Consider the following 24,962-nt stretch of genomic DNA (forward strand, 5'->3'; position numbering starts at 1 on the left):
GGTGAAGACATCTGCACCTTCACACAGCTTGGCGACAGGCATGGTGAATGAGCTACAGCCAGCCGGGCAGCATTAGCCACTTCAGAGGGAGATTCCAGGTCTTCCCACAGAGCCTATCCCAAAATTTAGTTCCACATCCCTTTACATAAGATTTTAACTCCAGTTTAAAGGCAAATGCCCATGGAAGGGGAAGTATCTTAAGTTATTTCCATTATTATTCATCTTTAAGATCCTAGTGTTAGGAGTATTTTGTGAGGAAGAGGAAGCCACCAAGCTAACAAGGAAGAAAGTATCCTAGAAAACAAGATTCTCTGTCTGCTCTATCATGCCGCCTATTCTCCTGTCCTTCTCACCAAAAGGTAAGTTCCAGAAAAGCAGGACTGAGCATTGGTCCTCACGATACTTCCAGTGTTGGTGACTGTGCCTGGCACGTGGCAGACAAGCAAGAGGTAAGGGTTGAAGGAATGAACGAACAGACTAACAACCACACAGAAAGACACTCACAGCACTCACTGACTATTTCATATTCTAGATATAACTGCATGGTAGGGGGTTCTATATGAGGCAAATCACATTCTTACCTGGTCTGTGTTAGCTCTGACAGGAGACAACAAAGGAATGGGTACCCTAAAGTTGACACCAAAGACTACAAACTAACATGAACTTAGTTCAAGTTACCAAGGTATCACCCATGGCGACCGGAAACAGTTGCGAACTTCTGTCCCTTCAGTGGTAAACTTGAGGACATCATAGGCAAAGTCAGAATTCACAGCACAGTTCATAGAGCATCTTAGGAGACTTACCGAGAATACAGAAAACAAGGAAAAAAGTCCAAGTCTCCTAACCTCACAAGGCATGTTGAAAAACAAGTCTCCTTAGCTGCCAAACACAGAGCCAACATTCCCTTCCTGCCTGTTTTTACCATCACACACCTGAAAATCCTCCGGAATCACAACATCCCAGTTCTGATGCCTGTTTGCCTTGCCAGGAAGTCAGACATTACAGGCAATAGAGGATGGGATGGAGAAAAGAAAAAAGGAGACTCATTGCTGACAAAGATTGGACCAATTAGGAAAAATTGCAAAAGCTTTCAGACCATGCAGAGGCTGCCTCTCCTGCACACACACCACAAACCTCTATCCCTCTTTCACTCAGATGGATGTAATTCATAACAGATTTCACGTTTACAGGAACCAGACGTAAATGATTTCCATGTCAACTTTTCAGGCCAGTTACAACTATCTCAGGAACCTCTGGAGTCAGCATGATGAGATGCCCCACTTACCCACCTGCCAGAGTCAGGTGACCAAGCACCTGTTCCTATTTCCCCAGGAATCTCTAGAGTGAGGGGAGGAGGAGAGCCCAGCAGTGCTAGACTTAGAGGCCAGTTCATGTCCTAAGCCCATATTCTCCAGACCATCGTCTGTGCCAGCGAGCACACAGCACACAAGAGCTATTCTTAATTTTTGTGGGATTATGAAGCACTTTGAGAATCTGGTGAAAACAAGGGGGCCTTTCTCTGGAAAAATGCACATAGGTACGTGTGTGCATGCACACTCATACTTTTGAATATATTTTCAGTAGGTCTCCAAATCTACCTATGCTTCAGGATCACTTGGGCAACTTCTCAAATTCTGGTGCAGCCCCTTCCTACACTCCCCAAAACAGAATCTCCAGAGAAAGCACCCCAACACTTGTACTAAAGAAACCATTCCTGTGATTATGATATTCAGCTGGGCACCAATCTATGACCAAGAGTTTGGGAACCACTGTCTTAAGGACTCGTGGACATCAAGTTCAGCATCTCTGTGCCCACCCTTCACCCCTACCAAGGTCAGGAAAGGCAAGGAAATTTCCTTTATTGGGCCAGACACTACGCTAAATTGGTTTCCCTAAATTAACTCATTTAACTAGATTTTCACAGAAATGAATTGAAGGAAGTAATATTATCCCCATTTAATAGGTGGAGAGACAAGGGCTCTAAATGGTTAAGAAATTTGCCCACCATATGGCATGTGGCAGGATGAGGACTAAAACCAATCCCTGTCTGAAATTTTATTAGGATGACACCATCAAGTCCAGCCAGGTGACATCTGGGTAAATTCCCCTCCCACATGCTGCCCCAGGACCCTGGGTGCACCTTTATCCCAACACTCATGGTGCAGTATCATCTGTTTGCTTACTTCCCTGTGTCCCTGCACAGAGAAAACACAACAACACACCTTAGTCACCTTTGAGTCTCCATCCCTAGCACAATTCCAGCCAGTAGTAGACATGAGACAAGTATTTCCCAAATAAATTAAACAAAGAAAAGGAGAGGGTATACAGATGAGGTGACCACTTCTCCCTATAAAAATTCCACTAGAGAAGCCACTTCCCCAGAATGACCTTGGATTTTGTGCCCTCAATATGATAACAATGACCCCCACATGGTTCACCAATAGGCAAAGGGCTTTGAAACCTCCACAGATATGAGTGGGTTTCAATTTCAGGTGCTGTAGGAGAGAAGAAGAAAGAGTCTTGTACAGAGAAAGACTTGGGGAAGGCACGGGGAAGAGGAAACCCATAAGAACCTCTGCCCCCAAGGTGCACAGATCCTGTCACTGGACCCATGTTTCCACTTGGGTAATACCCATGCTTGTGTTCGCTTTCCCAGTATTACCTCATTGCTCACACTTTATAGTTGTTCTTGTTGGGCATGTTATTAAAGATTACATGGGTTCCCTCATCATTACTTTTCCACAGACAGAAATTCACATGTCATCTGGCCAGTCCCTTCCAGTGCCAAAACTCCCTCTCCATCATCACTGACTGTCCTCCAGCCTCTGCATGAATGCTTTTAAGGATGGAGAACTCACAACCTCTTGACATGTTCTATTTCTAAACAGCTCTTGACTGAACCCACAGCATCCACCCACTGTTGGAGTTCTACACTAACAAGTAACCCGCAGTCAGTTCACTCCCTCTCTACATGACCCCCTGAAAATACATCTTCTTGCCTGGTCCTACAGCTATTCATTATGGGCCATGAGCAGTATCCCTTTTAATCCATTACTTAGGTTTCAGTATTCCCATCTATAAAGTGATAATAACAATAGTATTGTTGACTCTGTGGGGTTACTGTGGGGATTCAACAAGCTATAATTAAATAATATCATATATGTAGGTCTCTTGGCCTACAATAACTCCAAAGTCTGAGCTATTATTGGTCTTCTTTTTCTTCCCCTATCCTAAACACTAAGCACTCCCCACCTACAAATGCAGCTTGGGATTGCACTATAGTTTTAGCAGCCCCCATCATTTAAGATGAAATACCTGGACTGTTTTCATGTGCTCTATTCTCAAGTCTGCTCTCCTTCACTATGTCTTTGAACAATTGAGTTTGGGAGCCTAAATATCAGACTCCAATGTCTTCCTGTTTGCTTCAGGTCTCCATACCATTCTATTGTGACCATACCAGTCTATTGTGATCATGTTGATCTTAATTCCATCCCACACTAAAGGCCTAGATGCTGCTCCCTCCAGCTGCCTCCCATTTGTATTTTACAGACTCTCCAAATAACAAGCATGAGCTCCAAAACTTCAACTTAAGGCTAGAGGCTGGGGGTATTCCCCTTTGAGATTATTTTAATTCAGCTCCACATTTTATAGAAGAAACTGAGATGCAAAAATATGAGCTGGTTTAGAGGAAACTGAAGAAATAGTAATGATCGTTGTAATCACTGTCTTGGCTGAGAACTTCCTGTCTACAGGTAACTACACAAATGGCTTTCCTCATGGTGGCTCTCCCAGCCAGTGTCTTGGACCCCAGAGGGCAGGGTCCAAATCTGTAGCATTCACTTCCATGTACTCTGCACCCAGCAATGTGCCAGACACACATTAGACAGCCAAATACTTGTGGAATAAGTGAATACATGATCTCATTTGACACTCGCAAAAACCCTTATTTTAAAAAATGATAAAAAGTAGGCTTCAAGGGACTCAAGCACCCACTCAAGGTCCCTAGCTGCTTCTGGGATGTGCTGTGATTAGGACCCCGCTTGCCTGGCTCCAAAGCCAGCCCTCTTAACCTCTCACTTTACTGCAAAAGTGTTCCAGTACGCAGCACTCCAGACAGTCAAGGGGAAGTTTTCTGTATTACATCTGAGAACTTACCCACCGCAATCACATGTCCCAAACTTATATCTAAACAAGAGAAATGGGAAAAACCTACCAAGACTAAAATATCTTTGAGCAGAGAAGATCCTTTAGCCTCTCCTCCCAAAGTGACTCACTCTCTGGTTCCATTCTCCCACTGACTCATCCTGCCAGGACATTTTGCTTCCTCTGAAAGGAGAAGGGCTCCATGCCAGGCTTGCCAGTACTCAGACCTGCTGGGCTTCCTAGCAGATGCTGGCTCCAGAGAGAAACAAGAACTGGAGCTTCTGTATCTTACTGCTGTCCCCTCTGGTTGATGTTTATACTTCTCTAGGCCCCTCGCCCTTTGCCAGGTGCCAGAAAAGAGGGGTGCTAGGGGCTATCTCCATCTGTGCTTAGGAGTAGGGGGTGTTTCTGTGCATGCAGACATATGGGTGTGTGCTTATACCTGTATGTTTGTTTATGTAGAATGTAGGCTTCATTTATTCATTCATACATCTACTATGTACTCAACCTCACGGTAGGTAATAATGGAAGTTACAGGAACTATAAGATATGCTCCCCATTCTAACAAGCATGAGCAAAGACTCAGAGTAAGGCCTGCTCAGGAGGCAGTGGGTGAACCCACCTGCCCCAAACAAAAGCTTATATCAAAGGGTGGAGAAAGAAGGGTGGAGCCTTGAAAGGCAAGTGTAAAAAGCTCTAACTTTCTCCAATTAGACAAAGAGAACCCATGAAAGTTTCATTCTTGGAGAGAACAAATGCAGAGGAAGAAGACTCTCAGCAGATGACTCCAGTAGTTGTGTGTCCAGTGGTTCAGAGGGTGAAGAAACCAAAGGTAGGAAGGCAAGAACTCCTCCTGAAAGAAGGTTCACATCAAGTAAGTGTGGACCAAGGGTATTTTTATTTAACTACTGAATACTTATTTGTGATCATTATTCTGAAACTTTGATTGTTCCTTCTGAACCTACTAAACTTACTCTTTTCTCACTGTGTCTACTTTCTAACTTTACTAATGTCTGTTGCTTCCTCTGGATATTTTTACTGCTGAAAATCTTCCAATTTGTGAATTCAGGTCTGAAGCCAATATTCTAGCAGCATTCCATTAATTATGATAATATTCTAAACCAATAATATGGGCCTGGGTCAACCTTTGGAATGCAGAACCTGGAATTTTTGCATCAATTACTAATCAAGCATTCAATGGGGCAATGGGCTAGATGACCTCAGAGGTCCTGCTAACCTTAAAGAGTCTATGGGTCCAAGGTGCTGACTTCACTAATAAGTTTGTGTACTTTCCCTTCATCAGACAGCTCACTGGGTCAAAAATCTGTCCAAAACCATGAGTTCACTAAAACCTACCATCATCGGTAGGCCCAGGGAATGCTTCATCTTTGGCAATACATCACCCTCTAACTTCTGTGCTGTGTCCCCATGCCTGTAAAGACCATGAACAACTGGAGATACAAGAGGACACTCAGATTATAAAAAAAAGACTTTGGATTTCAAGTTTTCAAACATTCGTTTTAATGCTTGTTTAATGAATTAAATAAGCATTATGTTGTTCTCACCACAAAAAGACTCCCCTTACTTCTACCTTTTTGTTTTCCTCTCAGGGGATGTGCAATTCATCTGAAAAAAAAAGAACACACCCATAGGTCCAAAACTCTGGTACTCACGCAGCCCCAAAAACTCCCTGGTGGGAACCAGGTCATGAAGAAAGTGGCAGAGTCTGCCCAGGAGTCAGGAAAGAAGGGCATTTTCCAGGAGCCTTTTATGACAACCTTGCAAGGGGGCCAAACTCTAGGTCTTAGCATCCAGCTCTTCAGACACGGATGCCTTGACACTACAAGGCAATCACTTAGATCCTTTGTCAAGCCTTATGTAGACTTGGACTGTCTGCAGCACATAACCTCACATGCAGCAGCAATTCTGAGTTAGGTTCATCTGTGCAAAAAGGAAGGTTCATGCCTCCTACAGGTATTTTTAAGAATTGCAGCTAACAGTGTATGACCCCTTGCAGACAGCAAGCTCTGTAGCATTCCCCTCCCTTCCCACAAGCCCCTGGCTCCTCTTGAAGCCTCCTGGCCTGAGAGCTCCATTTCCATTTGCTGTGTATTGGCCGCTACCAAGGATGGTCATTCATTTGAAATATTTTGCCACTCCCCTAGCCAGCAATTTTCCTTTCAATAAGAGGCACAGAGACCATTCTAAGTTATGATGTCCCTTCTTTGGAAAATTTTCTCCCCTCATTATGTCCTTCTTTATCCTCTTCAGAACCTGCAGCTTGAGAAGAACCTTGCATTGTGGAGAGGCCTGGCCTCCTCCCACCCCCTTGCTTCCCTTGGTGTACCTACCAAGAAGTAGGCCTGTGGGGAAAAAACCTCAGAAGGTTACAGAGAACCACCTGGAATGATGACACAGAATGATGAGAAGGGATGCTTGCAAGCTTTCTTTGAGGCAAGGTGTGCTTGAACTAGATTCCATTTAAAATTTTTTTAATTAAAAAAAAAGCCACTGTTTAAGTTGACATTGAGTGTCTCTGTCTCTTCTTTTATTTCACATACAAACCCAGAGCAGAAGATGAGAGAGGGAACAGCTACTTGACAGGCATAGCTTGTATTGTATTCAGGCTGCTTGTATTATATCCTCTCCTGGTTGCTAAGCACCCATAAATTCCTAACAGCCTATGACAGGCAGGAGTTACAGGCAAAGACAGATGCTCGTCCACAAAAAGGCTCTCTGGATGCTGAGAAGGCGGCATGGATGAAAAGGTGTGCTCCAAGCTGACTGGGAAACTCTGGAAGGAAAAGGGTGCCCCTCACCATGCTTAAAGTGGTAACCTCTGGACAGATGGATGGTCTCTGCTGCCACAAACACTGACCTACCTCTAGAATCACCAGGAATCCCCACTGGTTAGCCAACACCAATTCTTTAGAGATGGGAAAATGTGCTGACAGACTTGTAACCAAGAACAAAAGGAGATAGGTCAAGTGGTGGCATTTTCCCCTGTATCATAATTTTAGAGTAAGATGGAATTCGATTTCTCTGGGATGATGGACATATAGTCATTCTGTGTGGAGGGTGAAAGAGGAAGGTTTCTGCCCTGGAATTTTATGTTATGAAGTGCTCAACAGTGCCAAGGAAAATGTTAAACCTAGGAACTTAAAAGGATAGATTAAGAGACAGTATTTCCTATAGTCCAACTACTAACCAGATGCAGAATTCCCCTCCAAACAGATGAAACACCTTCTGTCCACCTTGCCAGTACTAGCTGGCAAGAAAAGAAGCTTTCTACTTTTAAATCTAAACTCGGTTCCACCCTTACCTGACAACTCCATCAGGAGTCACATCATATGCCTCTGCTCAAAACCCTTCAGTGGCTGCTTAGTTCATTCAAGGGGAAATCCAATGTCTACTAGGCCCTACTTGGTCAGCCCCCTCTCCCACCTTTCTGACCTCGTCTCTTACTGACTTCCCCTTCATTCACTCACACCAGCCACACTGGCCTCTTTGTTATTCCTCAAACACTGTAGGCACAGTCCCCACCTTAAGACCCTCTGCCTGGAATGCTCCTCTCCGACAATGTATATGGCTCATGCTTTCACCCTCTTCAGGTTTTTGTTTAAATGTCACCTTCTCATGAGCCTTCCTGACCTTATTTAAAATTGCAAACCCAACTCCCACTCCTCCAGCACTCCCTATACCCCTGCCCTGCTTTATTTTTCTCCATATCCCTTGTCATCACCTAACACAATATATCAACTTACTGGCTTGGTTATTATTTGTCTTCTCCCACCAGAATGTAAGTTCCAAGAAAGCAGAGTTGTGTCCGTTTTGTTCACTGCTGAACAAAAAATTGTTCACATCAGGAGTTATAACAATGCTTAACATACAACAGCAACTCAATAAATAGTTGTTTAATTAATTAATTCATGAAAGATCTATCCTTCTTTGCTAGGGCACCAACTCATTATTCCAAAAGTTGACAAATGATAGGAAAGCACTTGTCCTGCTTTCTCTATCAAACTGTATTTCAGGAAAACCAAATAAATGATGAGGGAGTGTAGTTCTTTATAAAAGACTTCCAGCTAGTAAGTGCAAAGGAGTGATGGAATAAAAAATGGACATTTTACAAGTCCTAGTGAATAACAGGTATGGGCAACGGTCATCACTGGATGCTAAAATCACAATGTGAAAAGTTGATGGGGAGCTCTGTAATAGAGAGAACAGTCTGACAATCAATTCCTGAGCCCCCTCAAAAGTCCTAGAATCACTACAAGTGATGTTGATGTACTACAACAGGAAGTGCATAGCCCCAACAAGAATACCCTTGACCTTCCCTCCAAAACAAATGGAGCGTGAATCTAGCTTCTAGGTTACAAGAAATAGGAGGGTAAAGGAACAAATTAAATGACAAAATGAGGAAGTAGTCAGCCAAATCAAAATGTGGGACATTCTGCAGGACAGCTGACCCAGTTTCTTCAACAAACAAATGACATTCAAAAGAGGAGAGGGGGCAATCGTTAATAAAAAGAGATTTAGGACATACAAGTCAATGTAATGTGTGGACCTTATTAGGATCTTGATTCAAACCAAATGGCAAAAGGTTTTTTTTTTTTTTTAGATAATAAGGAAAATTTAAATATGAACTGAGTATCAGATGTTATTAAGGATTTACTGAGTTTTGTTGGTGTTATTGTTGTCTGGGGTGATTCAGATATTTGGGGTTTTTTAAGTCTTTATCTGTAGAAGATACACACTGAAGTATTTAGAGGAAATTACAGATCTTCCTCAACTTATGATGGGGTTATGTCCTAATAAACCTGTATGCTGAAAATATCATAAGTTGAAAATGTATTTGCTATACCTAACCTATCAAACATAGCTTAGCCTAGCCCACCTTGCTCAGGACATGTCCGCTAGCCTATGGTTGGGCAAAATTATCTAATGCAACGCCTATTTTAAAATAAAATAATGAATATATCATGTAATATATTGAACACTGTACTGAAAGTGAAAAACAGCATGTTTTCATGGGTATAGAATGGTTGTAAATGCATCAGTTACTGGCCCTGTGATCACAGGGCTGACTGGGAGCTGTGGCTCATGGCCACCACCAGGCATCATGGGAGAGTATAGTACTGCATATTGCTAGCCTGGGAAAAGATCCAAATTCAAAGTTTGATGTATGGTTTCTACTGATTCTACTACTGTACCATTGTAAAGTCGAAAAATTACAAGTCAAATCATCATAAGTCAAGGACCATCTGTATATATGATGATGAATTTGCTTTCAAATATCTGAGATAAAATGTCTTGAGGGAAACAAGAAAACTAACTTGACAGGTGTTGATAACTATGGAGCTGAAGCTGAGAGATGGATACATGGGAAATGATTATACAAGTCTCTGATTATGTTTGAAATTTTCCATGATAAAGCCATTTCTAAAAAATATAAGTTGCTGTTTTATAGATGAACCTAATGAAGTAAGTAAATAATAATTCAAAGTACTTAGAATAGTTCTGTGCCTCCCATCAGTTCTGAATGGAGGTCAAATACTAGAAGCAAAAAAGCTGGTCATTTTCTGACTTTGGATGTAGCTACGTGCCTTGCCTCTCTAGTTTAAAGAAAGCTCCTCTGGTTTTTATCCTGAGAAAAAGGCCAGCCCATCTCGTGACTTCTAGAGTCTTCTTTCTTGCCTGGGGGTGCTAAGAAGATTAGCAATCCGCTTATCTGGGTTCCTGCCTACCCTTTCCATGAAGGCCACACATCCCTCTCCCTATTTGCTTCCTTCCTCTTGGGCAACCCCCTGTCCATTCAGTAAATGTTCTTTAACCACATCTAAATATATTATGCAATAAATCTGTGGATGATGTCTGCTGCTTATTCTAAGGAAGAGGGGGGCTATATTTTATTGAATTCCAAGTCCATAAAAGGTGGGTATTCCTGTCCCTGTTTCCCAGATGAGGAAACTAAAGTGCAGAGACATTGGGTAAGTTATCTGCTGTCACAAAGCCAATCATAATAGTAACCAGTATGTATGTGGTGCTTACTTTATGTCAGGCAGCATTCTAGTGTAAATCTATATTAACTCATTCATCTTCACCACAACCCTGCAAAACAGGTATTCTTGTTATCCCCATTTTACTGACAGAATTTGAGTACTGGTTAAGTAATTTGTCCAAAGTCACAAACCTAGTCAGTGGCTAGAGTTGGGGGGCGGGGCTTCAGCTGAGTCTTGACAGTAAGAAGAATGGACTCAGGCAGGCAGGAAAGGAGTCCCATTCTTGGCAGAAGATGAGGACACGGGTGGAAACATGCACTGCTCATGGAACATGCATCTCACTGTACCTCGGTGTGAATGGAGTGATATCTCAGAAGTCGGGTCTCCATATATCCCAGTTTTCCTGAGCCACCTTTGTGTGTGCCTGTTGTCCCCATATAATTATTAATAGTGTCCCCTTTCTTTCTCAAATGTGTCTTTGTTTGGCTAATACATTGTATGATCATCTTAATTATAAGCTCCTCCAGGGTAGGAGAAGAACATATAGCCAATTAATTAATTCCTGTTGAATAAGAGACTAATGAATTTTGGTTTATGGTTATGGGCCTTCCTAGAAATGGAGAACTGACCAAGTAATGGTCTCCATGGTGTCCTTAGCAACTTGTTTGAATCCTGTGGCTCACAACTCTTTCTTAACTACCCCCTCAGATGTAAATGCCTACTTTCCCCCAACTCCCCTGGGTTATCCCATGGCATCTCTGAGTTCAGTGAAGAAATGGATCTGGGTTAGAGCCAAACACAGAAACTCTTAAACTTTTGTCACTCATAAGTAAGAGAACTCCCTGGGCACATTATCAATCCATCATTTAACCTCCCTTAGGGTAAGCCCCTCTTAGATAGAGGCTAGTCTCCTGTCCTCAAGTATGCCCACCATTCAGAACTCAGTGCTTCCTAATAAATCCCTCCCTTGGCTCCTCATCAATTCTGCAGTCACCTGCCACTTCCAGGCCAGTAAGGCACTGGCCAAAGCTGGCCAGTTCTCCTTCCCATGCTCCCTGACCCCACCCCATATCCTCTCTCGATAGTCCAGGTTCATGAGGGCAAGTCTACTCTAGTTTCTCCCATCTTGACATTTTGTAGTATCTAATTCACTCCAGCCCCTTATTTGTGCTTCATCTCCTTACCGTGACATGAAGATAATCCCATTTTCCTAATTCTATCACACTATTCTGGTTTATTGCTAGAAAAGATTAGCTATCTTTATGGGGTCAGAGATAGGTGAAAGAAGTGAGCCTTATTTTAAAGTACGAAGTCATCTTTCCAACTTTTCTGTGGGTCTTCACCTCTTCCTAAGGCACAGTTGGTATGATATTTGGACATATATTTTAATACTTGCATATTGAGCTCTTCAGAAGAAAAACATGACATAAAATTGTAAGATTTTATTATCAACATTAATAATATTAATTTTTAAAGCTATGATAATTTGGTCTTGATTCATTGCAACCATATGGTATTTATTGGATAAGCATATTACTGCTTAATTAGAGGACCAAGGGCTCCCGGTGACGTGACAAGAGTCTGGAAATGCTGCCTTTTGAACTGACATTACAGCAAGACAGAGCCTCTGGCTCAGACTACAAGGAGAGAGAGGTGAACACCCTCCTATTGCTGAGGTGATAATTGGCTTTCCTTTCTGTGTTCAAGTTCCACATTTGCTTCAGGCCCTCTGCACCACTAGATGCAATGGTTTATACTGTATTCGTTAGGGTGGCACTAATTGCTATAATGCACACCAACATGTAGGTGGCTCAACACAATGTAAGTTTATTTCTTGCTCACAGTAATTCCAGATAAGCTTTCCTTCACATTGGGATTCAGAGACCAGGCTCTGTGCCCACTTAGGGCATCATGGCCATCTGCCTACGGGCCTTCCCATCTCAGGGCCACTGCATTTCCTGTTCCTTCTTTTTTTAATGGCCTTTCTCTCAGGCCTATTAATAAAAGGCCCAAAGAGCATTACCTTAGGGAGGCCTTCCATGCTACCCCCCAGAAGTAGCCACACCCCCCTCCACTGCACCATCCACCCCATCACTTTTTTTTTTTCAAAGCACTTACCAGGATTTAAAATAGTCTTACTTATTTAGTTGTTTACCTCATTTCTGTCACTCTCTTATAGAGCATCAGCCTTGTTATATTACTTCCCACTGCATTTTGAGTACTTATAACCCCTAGTAGGCACTCAAAAGGAAAGGAGGGACAGAGGGAGGGGTAGAAAGACAGTTCAAAGAGTTTAAGTGGTGTCCCGAAGGTCACTTATCCAGAAAGTGGCAGAACCTAACAGAGCCCCATCTGTCTGAGTTCTCCTACTAGACTCTTCTTGACAGACTTTCTGTGCAGGGTGCCCATCACTCTGTGATGGGAGGGGAATGTACACTTTGACTCCTCCTTCCTACAGAGGTGATGTTATGCCCTAAGCCTAGCCGTCTCTTGTCTCAGCCTCTCATTTGCAAGTCAGCTGCAGTGGGGGACTCTTGAAAATAAAGATCAAGGGTTCAGTCTCTAAGGGAGACATCCTGCTCAGTTCCAAGGGAATTTCTGTTCTGTGGACACACTTCTAGCTCTGGCCACACAGCTATAGAACTTATTACCCTGACAGGTCATGTTGCTCCTGCCTGGCTTTTAGAAAATATGTGAATCAGCTTTCCAGACTGACATCCACCTCACCTATATGGGGATGCCCCAGGGAAAAGACTTCTCAGTAATCCAACCCAGTACTTGGAAAGCCATGTACTGTAAAGTAACCACAGGGTGCGAGCTGTCTCTCCCTGCTACAGGGCATTCTACGGGCTGCATGAGTCACACAGATGGAGAATTCCAGATGCAGACACCATCAGCCCTTCTCCCTGCCTCCAAGGGGAATATTTATCCCTCTCAAACAGTGAGGTTTGGAAAGCCAGGCCTACCAATATGCCACTCAGGAACCCCTGCAGGCCTGATGAGATCTCTCTAGTCCCCAGGGTCCTGGGTAGCAGTGTTAGATACATTGCTTTCTGCTAGACTACTCATCTGCCCCTAATGAGTCCGTTCCAACTCACCTCAGACTCGAATGCACTGTCCCTCTCACATTCCTTCCCACTGAAGGCAAGAAGGAAGCAAAAGCGCAGGCAGCAGAAAAGAACTGGATCCTCATCCGTTCTCCACCAGCCCTCAGACACACTTGGCATTCCCTGGGGAGGAGGAACTAGGCGTCTTCTACCTCAGCTTCCTAACTCTTAAGTTGGAACATAATGTCTTCAAGATGGTGACTCACTGCAGCAGTGAAAACTGACTAATTATTTTGATCTTCTTGAAGCCACTTGCCTCATTAATGGATACTCTCCATCCTGGGCCAAGACCCATTCTTGCAGTCAAACTTGGCTGAGTCAACCATACATGAAGGGGTAGGATAGCTCAGTCCCTCTCTTCCCTTAGGTCATGGCTGAGCTCCTCTGTCCCTCCTATTCTAAAACAGACTTTTCCCTCTAAAAACAGGGTCTGATCTAAATCAGCAGGTACTTCAGAGCAGAGGGCTTATCCCCATATTGGGAAGGATACCTCATTCCTCATAGACCTGGTTATGCTGAAGCCACATTAAAATGAATGAGACTGAGAAAAATCCCACTATGTGAATATGCAAGGCACCCTGTAATGACTCAGTCCTGACTAGACTTAAATAGGGGCTGAGATTCACAGATCTAACTGCCAGCCAAGGCTGAGCCTGAGATTTCATTGTCTGATCATCTATTATATGCTTGAGATAAAAGTTAAAAAAAAAATTATATATATGCCGAGAACCTGCCAAAACTGCAACAGGGGAGAATTCCTATTTCTGCCTATTCCACGCTCTTTTGACTCACTTTCTCTCAACCCCTGAAACTCATCCCCACCTCCCACTGCTGCCATCCACAGATCTCAGATGGAACATCATAAATAAGTCAAGTGCTTCCCCAATCAACTTCTTCCAGTAGAATATGCCTTCATCCATGATAACCCATGGGATAGCCCATGATAATGTGATGAGTTACACCAATGGCAGAAACTTAGGCACAGAGGCAGAGAAATAGGACATGAACTTGGAGTGAGCCCCACAGCACCCTCAAATCCAAACACTGGCCAGATTATACCATAATAGATATAATAGAAGTTGGCAAAATGTCAAGTGTGGCCAAATTTGAACATCTATGCCACAAGCACATTATTTCACTTCCTGATATTTTCACCAAATCCAATTCAGTGGCCACAGTGTGATAGAAAAGAGAGAACCACCATGGAAAGGCACACCATGTTCATAAGCTCAGTTTGCAGGGTAGAAAGCCAAGCAGTCAAGGAGGGGCCATGTCAGATACTTAGCCTAGGGTCTCTCTGAGGACAAGAACTGCATCTTAATCACTAGAATTTCCCCAGGTCAACCCCAGGTGCCTAGTAAATAAGTGAGCTAATACACTCATACACTCCAGGCTGGAAACAGATCATAGAAAAATTTTAGAGCCACATAGGCTCTAAATGATTTTATCATTTAGTCAACTCTGACTAAAATGGCATTCCTCAAAGCAAAAAGTCAGGAAGGTAATTCACGAATCTCTGTACCAGGTCTTGAAATCCTAAGAAGAAGGCCTTGTTTACAGTTTCATGTAAGAAACACCATCCAAGAATTACATTGTTGCCTCTATAACTCCTAAAGCCTGGTGTTTCTTGTACTGAATGTAGGATTGATTTACCAAGGATAGTATACTCAGCCAGCTTTAAGAACTAAAAGGCCTGAGCTCCTACTAAGGCAAAGCACATAAAACTGTGTCATGATGAAGGTAGCCTACTGGACTCTGGACTGCCCTCCTGAGCAAGGGCTGATGTTGCTTTTCAGCATGCCATCACAATCTGACACAAAAGAGCTCTTTGCTCTCCAAGAGGCTTTAGAAGATGCAGAACATTCTGAGGCTCAGGGAAGCCTCACTTTCCTATTAGGCCAGAACCAGGAAAGGATAAAATCCAGTATGTCCATCATACTGCTATCAGCATTTCCGGAGGCTCTCAGAAAACTATGATAGGGTATATTCCCACTGTTCCCAATCTGGGCACCCCAACTGCAATATGTCCCAGGGTTCCTAATAGGCCCATTTCCTTCTCTTTGAGAACTTAAAAAGTCAAATTCAGGTTAATAGTAGGCCATTTAAGATAACATGGAATAACCAAATGCCTGTTGTGATGCAGGAAGTAAGAGAGAGACAGAGAAATTCAAAGGTTGTTAACCACCTATGGTACATTTGTGTGTGTTGCTTTGTGCCCCCATTGCCTTAATGTATTCATAAACCAAAGAACACCACCAAGTATATTTTTCTCTGTTGGCATCATCTAAAGTCTGGGATCACAGGGCTGTGTATAGTGCTCTGCAAAACACAGCCTTACAGGAACCCCCAGCTCCAGGAAGGCCAAATAAGGACATTAGTGGGAAAATCATAATGTTAAAGCTAAAAGACATTAATGATCAGCTAGCTCAACCCCTCATCTTGCAAAGGAGAAAACTGAACTCTGTTTTACCCATTAGCCTCCTAACTATCTTCCTACCTCTTCTGGCTCATCCTTCAAACAGATGTCAAGCCATGTTCCTGAGACACAATTCTGATCATTTTACTCTTCTAATTAAAGCTCTTCATCACATCCTTCAGGCTAAAGCTCAAATTCCTGAGTGTTACACACAAGGCTCTTGATGACCTGGCCTCTGCCTTTCTCCAAGCTATATATCCTTCCAGTCCCCTACAATACACACACACACACACACACACACACACACACACACACCCTTCCAACCATACTGAACAGCTTGAAGTTCTTGAAATATCCATGAAAATGTTTTGCTTCCAATATGTTAAGTAGCTTATATTGGACCAATCCTTTCTGCATAACTATTATCTAATAAAATATCAAAAATAACTATTTGTGTGCATTAGAGGGCAACCAAAAGCAGGCAGAAACTGGGTAAAGGGAGCACTGGACAAGTTTTCTGGTCTTTGCAACTTTTTGCTTGAGAGGGGGCCCCAATAAACACCCTGTGAAGTGGCTACAAACTAGATAGATACCTGCAGAATCAGAAGATGGAGTTGAGGCAGCTGAAAAATGAGAGAAGAAATACCAAAAAGGGGAGAGCCTCAGAATGGAACTCTAAATTCTATATATAAATTCCATCCAAATCTCTAGCTGACTCTTAAGCTATACATGCATGGGACAGATTCTAAACAACCCAGCTAAGTTTAATAGAACTGATCAGAGATTTAAGTTTCTGCCCACTACAGAGAAAGTGGAGTTTGATGTTTGAGTTCAGTCAAATTCAATACCTGCTAAATTGTTAAAATGTCAATACTGTCCAAAACAATCTATATATTCAAGGTGATCCCTATCAAAATAACACCAGCATTCTTCACAGAGCTAGAACAAACAATCCTAAAACTTGTATGGAATCAGAAAAGACCCCAAATAGCCAAAGCAGTCTTGAAAAAGAAAACCAAAGCAGGAGGCATCACAATCCCAGACTTCAAGCCATATTACAAAGCTGTAATCATCAAGACAGTATGGTACTGGCACAAAAACAGACACTCAGATCAATGGAACAGAATAGAGAACCCAGAAATGGACCCACAAATGTATGGCCAACTAATCTTTGACAAAGTAGGAAAGAATACCTAATGGAATAAAGACAGTCTCTTTGGCAAGTGGTGCTAGGAAAATGACAGCATCGTGTGATGAATGAACCTGGACCACTTTCTTACACCATACACAAAAATAAACTCAAAATGGATAAAAGACCTAAATGTAAGACAGGAAGCCATCAAAATCCTAGACGAGAAAGCAGGAAAAAACCTCTTTGATCTTGGCTGCAGCAACTTTTTACTCAACACATCTCCAGAGGCAAGGGAAACAAAAGCAAAAATGAACTATTGGGACCTCACCAAAACAAAAACTTCTGCACGGCAAAGGAAACAATCAGCAAAACTAAAAGGCAACCGACATAATGGGAGAAGATGAAAAATGCAAATGATATATCAGATAAAGTCTTAGTATCCAAAATCTATAAGGAACTTATCAAACTCAACACCCAAAAAACAAATAATCCAGTGAAGACATGGGCAAAAGACATGAATAGACACTTCTGCAAAGAAGACATCCAGAGGGCCAACTGACACATGAAAAGATGCTCAACATCACTCACTCATCATCAGGTAAATACAAATCAAAACCACAATGAGATTCCACCTCACACCTTTCAGAATGGCTACCATTAACAACTCCATTCACAACAGATGTTAACGAGGATGCAGTGCAACGAGGTTGCACTGCTGGTGGGAATGCAAATTGGTGCAGCCACTCTGGAAAACAGTATGAAGGTTCCTCAAAAAATTAAAAATAGAACTACCCTATGACTCAGCAATTGCACTACTGGGTATTTATCCAAGGGATACAGGTATGCTGTTTCGAAGGGGCACATGCACCCCAGTGTATATAGCAGCACTATCAACAATAGCCAAAGTATGGAAAGAGCCCAAATGTCCATCGATGGATGAATGGATAAATAAGATGTGGTGTATGTATTCAATGGAGTATTACTCGGCAATCAAAGAGAATGAAATCTTGCCATTTGCAACTACGTGTACAGAACTAGATGGTATTATGCTAAGCGAAATTAGCCAGGCAGAGAAAGACAAATATCATATGACTTCACTCATATGAGCACTTTAAGACACAGAACAGATGAACATAAGGGAAGGGAAGCAAAAATAATAGAAAAACAGGGAGGGGGACAAAACATAAGAGACTCTTAAATATGGAGAACAAACAGAGGGTTACTGGAGGGGTTGTGGGAGGGGGGATGGGCTAAATGGGTAAGGGGCATTAAGGAATCTACTCCTGAAATCATTGTTGCACTATATGCTAACTAATTTGGATGTAAATTTAAAAAATATTCAATACCTGCTAAAATAAAAAAAATTAACATTCTTGAGAGGAACAAATAGAATCCATAGGCTCTACAATGTATCACTGACAATGTCCAGAAAATAATCCAAAATTGCTAGACACATAATCCAAAATTCCTTACTTAAGAGAACAGGCAATCAATTGAGAAGAGCCATGAGATGACTCAGATGTTGAAATTAGCAGACAGGATATAGCATACACAGTGCTCTGTCATCCATGCCTCTGCAAATACAGGAACCTCTACCTGAAAATCTCTTATCCTATTGCTAAATAACTCTTACTCATCTAATCTCAGTTATCAACTCCTCCAAGAAGCCTTCCCAGTACACCTCATTCTTCCTGATCATTCAAGAACTTGTCCTCCCTCAGCTTTCTTAAGGGTAAAGAGTGGATTGTTTTTATCTATAACATCAATGTATAGCACAAGTTGGGTGATAAATTGGGATCAATGAATGAAGTGACTGAGGATGATATTAAAAGGTTGAGTATCATAGACTTATGGGTAGCCCCTCTGTACTATGCTCACACTATCCTTTTTCTCTTGCTATGTCTGATGTAAGTAGTTTCTGTGGCAAGGAGGATGTAGACCTTAAGTACAAAGATGTGCTCACATCCTGCATATTCCCACATTCAAAATGCTGTTAGCTACTCTCCTGGACCCCCACTTTTCCCAAATATGCATCTTATTCCTTCTTAATATCAATTTACAATATGCCTATTAATTCTTACCCTTTGAAAATTAACATAACTTTAGCTAACTTTTATTGCGTGCCTTCTATGATGTCAGGCAGGCACAGTGCTAAGCATTTACCAAATAACTAACCCATTTAATTCTCCTAACTCCCCTATGAAGGATGCATTATTATTATTGCCATTTTACATATGACAAAACTGAAACTGTGAGGTTATTTATAAAGTTAGCAATTGGCAAACTCCTTTGCCCGCCAAACTAGACAAAGAAAGAGACTTCAAGAGATGCTATTTCTCCCCTCACTTTTGATGCTCCTTAAGTATGTACTTCTAATACATACTATATACTTCTAATATATTCTATATATTTCTAATAAAAAGGGGCATTTTGAATGGGGACAGTGTATCTCCCCATGAAAATCTAAATAAACATCAAAAGCCACTTGAAGAATTGGCTAGCCAACCTAAAGATAACCTGGGTAGATGCTGCCTCTCCATTCTGAGTTTCTTTTGCCCACTCAAAGGGTTATGAGTGGGAATCCCACAAACTACTAGGAATGGAGGCATCTTTCTGCCCCTGACTGGGTCTGGGGAGGATGGGAAACAAGCTGAAGGAATATGGGTAAATATGGCACAAAAGCCCATTATCCCAACAGTGCAGAATGTTTGCTGGGCCTAATGGGTTTGGAAAAACAGTTTGAGGGTTGATGTAACACAGTTCCCCAGAGATAATCAATCTCTGAGAAATCACTAGAACACTAATGGGACTAACAGGCAGAAGACACTTTGAAGCTTCGTCCTGTTCTGTTTTACCCAAAGCTATTTCTTCATAGACCATGTGCCCTCTGCAATGTATACCATTTTGATTATTTCTTTTTACTCTCTGAACATTTATTAAAAATTGGCTTCCTCGTCCTCCTTTATCTTCTGGAATTGTTTCTGACCCTGAGAGCTAATGTTGAAACTCAGTTAAAACATAAATTGTCAAGATAAGACATGGGAGATCTGAAAGTCCTAAATCTTGCTCACCTGCCACTGATGAAAAGCATTATTTTGATAAAACTCTTTTCTCTGTTTCTTAAAGATACTGTGTGCTGGAAACCTTTACAAATACTTGAACTTCAGGCACACACACACACACACACACACACACACAATCCCTGGACTTTGTCCAAGTTACTTGAAAGGTAATACTCAATATACATTTTTTTTTTCATTTAGGCAGAAAAAGATCATCTAACACGTTATTTCCTCACTAACACTCTCTAAAGCCAGGTTATGTTCATCATGCATCATACCATTTTTGTAGTTGGTAAGATTAAGGTATCCAAAGTCGATAAGTGACCTTCCTGACATCTCAGAGCAAGGCAGTTAGAAATTTTTGATTTACACCCAAAGTCTTTTTTAAGGCCTCATTGCTTAGATCACTGAGCTACCTTCCAACTTTAAGACTCGAGAAACTTCATTTACTTAAATCCAGAGCAGCTGGGTTGGGGGGCAGCAAATTGGAGAGCAGGTCTGTTACTTTTGGTAGTTCAGGGATAAATCGGAGAGTCTCTCCTTAGCCAATCACCTCAAGAATACAGTGCCCCATTAAGACAGTTCCTTATCATTAAACCTGTCCCATTTTCCACAATTTGGTTAAAAAGTAAAGGTTTACACTTGATTTATTTGCACTGGCAGGAAGCAAAAGTAGCCCGTTTGAATCATTCACCAGAAATCTGAGACTCCAGAGAGTCAACCCATGTTTTTGTAAGTCTCTCCCAATTCCATAAATTATGGAGCTCTGTTAAAATGCTATCATGTGCATAATTAGTACTGTTAGTGTTCTTATTAGAACCAAAATGATTTTCTTCAAATCATTACGCTGCTTATTAAAATGATAAACACATTGTCTTAAAATACAACCAATAGTTTACAAATCAGAAAATGCTCACCGATGGATAAGAAGACACACTCTTTTGCTTCCCAATTACAATTATTATTGCCACCACTATTTATTGAGCACTTACATTGTGTATACACCACACATGCTTTATCTCACTTATTCCTCAATCACCCTGTGATACCAATATTATCAACTCTATATTTATGATGAGAAAAGTAGTATTTAATAAGGTAACTTGATTAAGATCACACTAGTAAATGACAGGACTGTGATTTGAACCCAGGACTGAAAGACATCTGCTTCTAAAACTACTCACTATTCCCTCATTCTCCTCTGTAACTTGTCTCTGAGATAGGAAGATAATATTCCTTTTAAGCTACATGCAGCCAAATCATAGGTGCAGGTGATAAGACAAAGGCAGCTTAACAGGTTGCAATATGGAGAATGCATACAGACAGGTAAAAGCAATGAGAATCTCTATGATTAATCTATAAGGACTCCTAGAATTTTGGATTTGGCATAAACTCTACAGATCATCCAGTTCAACTCTCATTTTACAGATAAAGACTGCAACCAGAGAGGTGAAGGGATTCATCCTGTATAACAAAACCACATCTCCAGATTCCCAGATCTCCACTTTTTCATCAGATGAATCTGTCAGCATTCACGTGTGCTCAGCACACCTAGGCACTTACAGAAAGGGGAAAGATAAGGCAGATCCAGTGTCTGGCTCCAAAGAATCCAGCCAGAATAACTGTGCATAAAGCAATCATGAAACACTGCAAGGGGATATTTAATAAAGCATCAGCTTGAGCAACAAACAACCAGATCACAGGCATTCTGGCAAGGAGACTCCATGGAGAAAGTAGGGTCTTGCAGGCAAGCAGGATTTACAGAAACAAAGAGAGAAGAGGGATGTTCCAGGCCCAGAGGATGGAATAAGAAACTGAGTAGTGTCGTCCAACATGGCAGGGGAGTTGACAACTTGATTTTCCAATTACTTGCAAACTTAAAGAAAAAGATATGACTTTTGATATGTACTATACAGAGGGATATATGAACATTTTATTTCAGCTGAGTTGCAGGCCCCAAAGGCCAAGCAGCCAGACTCACATGCAGGTGGCTCCAGTTATGTTTTCGATAAGCCACAAATAGCCTTGCTTTGTACTGGGCCCATGACCCTGACAAGCCATCATCATCACTGGAATGCCTTAGAGGCCAAGGGAAATGCACAGAGCTGCCAGAGTCATTGCAACATTGATCCAAATCCCGGGAGAAGGGGACCAGGGCCTGACTCAGCAGCGGTAAACTCACTTGCCAAACTCTTCTGGCACCTGTACTGGGCTTGAAGACATTTTTGGTTCCTATTTTTCTGAGAACCTTCACCACAAGCTGAAAGCCATTTTCCTCCTCTAGAAAACAGAAGGGTCTACACATGATGCCTCTCATCAAGAAAAGTGACCAGTCTTGTTACCAGGTTATAGACAGGAGGCAGAAGAAGCATTGTGGATTACAAAAAGGAGCATGGGATGTGTAGTCCAAAGACTTCTGTCCTGCCTTGGTGATTTACTCACTGTAGTAACTTGGCATGGTGCTCAAGCCATTTCGACACCAGCTTCCTTATCTTTACACTCATACCGTCTATGCTTGATAAGGCTGTTATGAGGTGCAAGTGACATATGAGGAAATTCACCGTAAATTTTAAAGCACACAAATTTCAATAGTCATATTTTAAATAGGGAAGGCATATCCATTGGTTTTCCAGACACATGGGCAAATGAGGGACAGAAATTATTCTAGTTTTAATGAGGGTGACCAAGAGGGCCATTATTAACATTATTAGGGTTATTATTAGTGATGGCTTTGCCACACTGAGTTGACGTCCATGCTATAACCACAGAGCTCTGCTGAGATGAAATTTCCTCCTCAGTGTGCTTCTGTGGGCCATTCTCAGTAAAGGGGTCCACAAAAGCACACTAAGGAGGGAATTTCATCTCAGTAGAGCTCTGTGGTTACAGCATGGACATCAACTCAGTATGGCAAAGCCATCACTAATAGTGACAATTACCCTTTGGGAAGGCCCTCCCATGGGCTAGGCTGTGTGCCTGGGGCTATATCCTCCCTGTTAGGGAAGCAACTTCTTCCCTCAGTCCTCTTGTTTACTCCTCTACTATTAATTGAGGGCACTTTCATCCCTCTTTCCATCCCATTTCTAGGTCTCCCTGTTGGAGGAGTAGCTATTCTAACTGGTTACACCAAGGGACAGCCAATGGACAGGGTTAATGTACCTCAAAGGCATGTCCTGCTTCTTCTTTTATTCTTTTGTTTTGTGAATAAGAAAGTATGGACCACAACCCTCTGTGAACTTTCCTGTTCATTTCCTCCAGCTTTGTCATGCATTCCATGTAAAAAGCAAAACTGGGTGGGGCTTGTCTCTCTGTGGCAGTAAAATCAGCATCTTCATCCCAGCTGAACAAATGGGTTCATGGTCTGGGCTGGGCTCAATGCAAGGAAACAAGGGGTCTTTAAACAGGAGGGAACAGTTCTCAGATGTTTGCTAAGCTCTTTAAGAAAGCAGCCATCTCCCTCACTTGGAGAGTACTGTTCTTTGGACATGAGATCCTTTCTGAGAGAGTACAGGAAGGGGAAAAGGATGTGAAACCAAAACTGAGCAGTGAACCCCTAATACAGCAAACCTACAAAATAGGCATCATTATGCTCATTTTAAAGATTAGAAAATTGAGACTTACTGGTAAATATATGGATGCCAGCAACCTTACAATCTGGTTGGAAATACAAAAATAGAAAATACAAAACAAACAGAAAACAACTAACTACCAAGGTCTGTGGTGGTAGGTTTAAGTGCCCCAGAAGATCAGGATGTCTTTCTCTAGAGTTTCTGCTTCCAAATATCACTCCTCCAAAACAAAACAAAACCCCCCAAACCATTTCCACCCCCTGAGTCACCAAAGAGGTAAATGGACCAACTTGGTTGGTCCAAGTTTTCTATACAGTCACCAGTTTCACTTTCTTTGGTCTGGGCTCAAAAGCTAGAACCACTGGAGACCACAGCATCCTGTGTTTGCCCAACAGGGTTCACACATCTCCATTCACAGCTCTGTTCCCCACACAGAGCAGTTTGGTACCCCAGAAAAATGTAAGTGACTTTTACAAGGCAAGAAAGTAGGCCGTAGTCTCCATCATTTTTCGTGGTTTGAGGCTCCTATTCTCTCTGGATTCATTTGCCTTGTTGGAGCATTTATCCCTGCTGCCATGAGGCTGTGTGATAAGGTCTGAATTGCAGGGAGGGTTGACACACTGGGCTGGGCGCCTTTCACAGCAACACTGGCCCCTTGGGCCAGCCCTCTGCAAAGTGATAAAACGGGTAGCAGAAGCTGATCTTCGTACCCCTCCTCTGCCTTCTGCTCTCAGCCCATTCACAAATTCCTGGGAATGAGTGAGACAGTGTGCAGGGCCCTCACCTGCTCCACTCCCTACAACCCCTTTCCTACTTCCCCACACGGGCACTGCCTTTGGCAAGATTCTGTTAACCAAATAAACTGTGTTGGTAATTATTATCTCCCCTTCCACTCTTAAATTTATCAAGGATAGATAGCTACCAACCATAGCACCTAACCAGCAAGGAATAACCAGAGCTACACTGCCAAGTCAGTAGATACTCTCAGCGAGAGCAGAGAACCTTGACATTTTAGTTACTCTTTATAGCCTTATCTTGAATAAATGGGCAGTTTCCATTAGGTGTTTTGAAATATTAAAAAGAACTCTCTGGCCACCATTATGCCCTTGATGAGATATCAGAGTGTAGAAACTCCAGGGTGGAAATTATCATGATCATGGTTCATAGTCTTTTTCCTCTCAGAAGCATTTGTACTTTCCTTAAATTCCAAACAGTCTTCAAAACTCCAAGTGCTGAATCTCAAATAATTAGATTCCTGGTAGCAAAGGTGTAAATAGTGGGGGGTCAGGTGGGCTGCAGCAGGCCCTCCCTAGTTTCCCTGTTCTGCTCAAGCTAAGGGGTGATCTTGGGACATGAGCAGGTCAAGAGTTAGTCTACTTTGTGGATGAGAGACAGGAGAGGAGTACACATAAGAACAACTGTTGGTCTATCCATCGAGTGCCTGCTACCTGCCAGGAACTGTACTCAGCTAATTAACCACAAACTGTTAGAAATTTGCAATTTCCAACAATACTACATACAGCAGAGATCTATG

At 42.1% G+C, this 24,962-nt stretch overlaps 1 protein-coding gene and 1 long non-coding RNA gene across 41 annotated transcripts in view; one reads left to right on the forward strand and one right to left on the reverse strand.

Moving 5' to 3' along the window:
• Window positions 1–24,962, reverse strand: part of CACNA1C (calcium voltage-gated channel subunit alpha1 C) — a 753,388-nt gene that overhangs the window by 529,875 nt on the left and 198,551 nt on the right. The gene's annotated exons all lie outside the window — the stretch shown is intronic.
• LOC102900005 lies at window positions 3,495–6,667 on the forward strand. The gene is made up of 3 exons (XR_440690.5): window positions 3,495–3,752; window positions 4,858–5,017; window positions 6,415–6,667. It is a non-coding gene; the product is annotated as an uncharacterized LOC102900005 (long non-coding RNA).

The sequence above is a fragment of the Felis catus genome, chromosome B4, assembly GCF_018350175.1.
Source record: "Felis catus isolate Fca126 chromosome B4, F.catus_Fca126_mat1.0, whole genome shotgun sequence".
NCBI lineage: Eukaryota > Metazoa > Chordata > Mammalia > Carnivora > Felidae > Felis > Felis catus.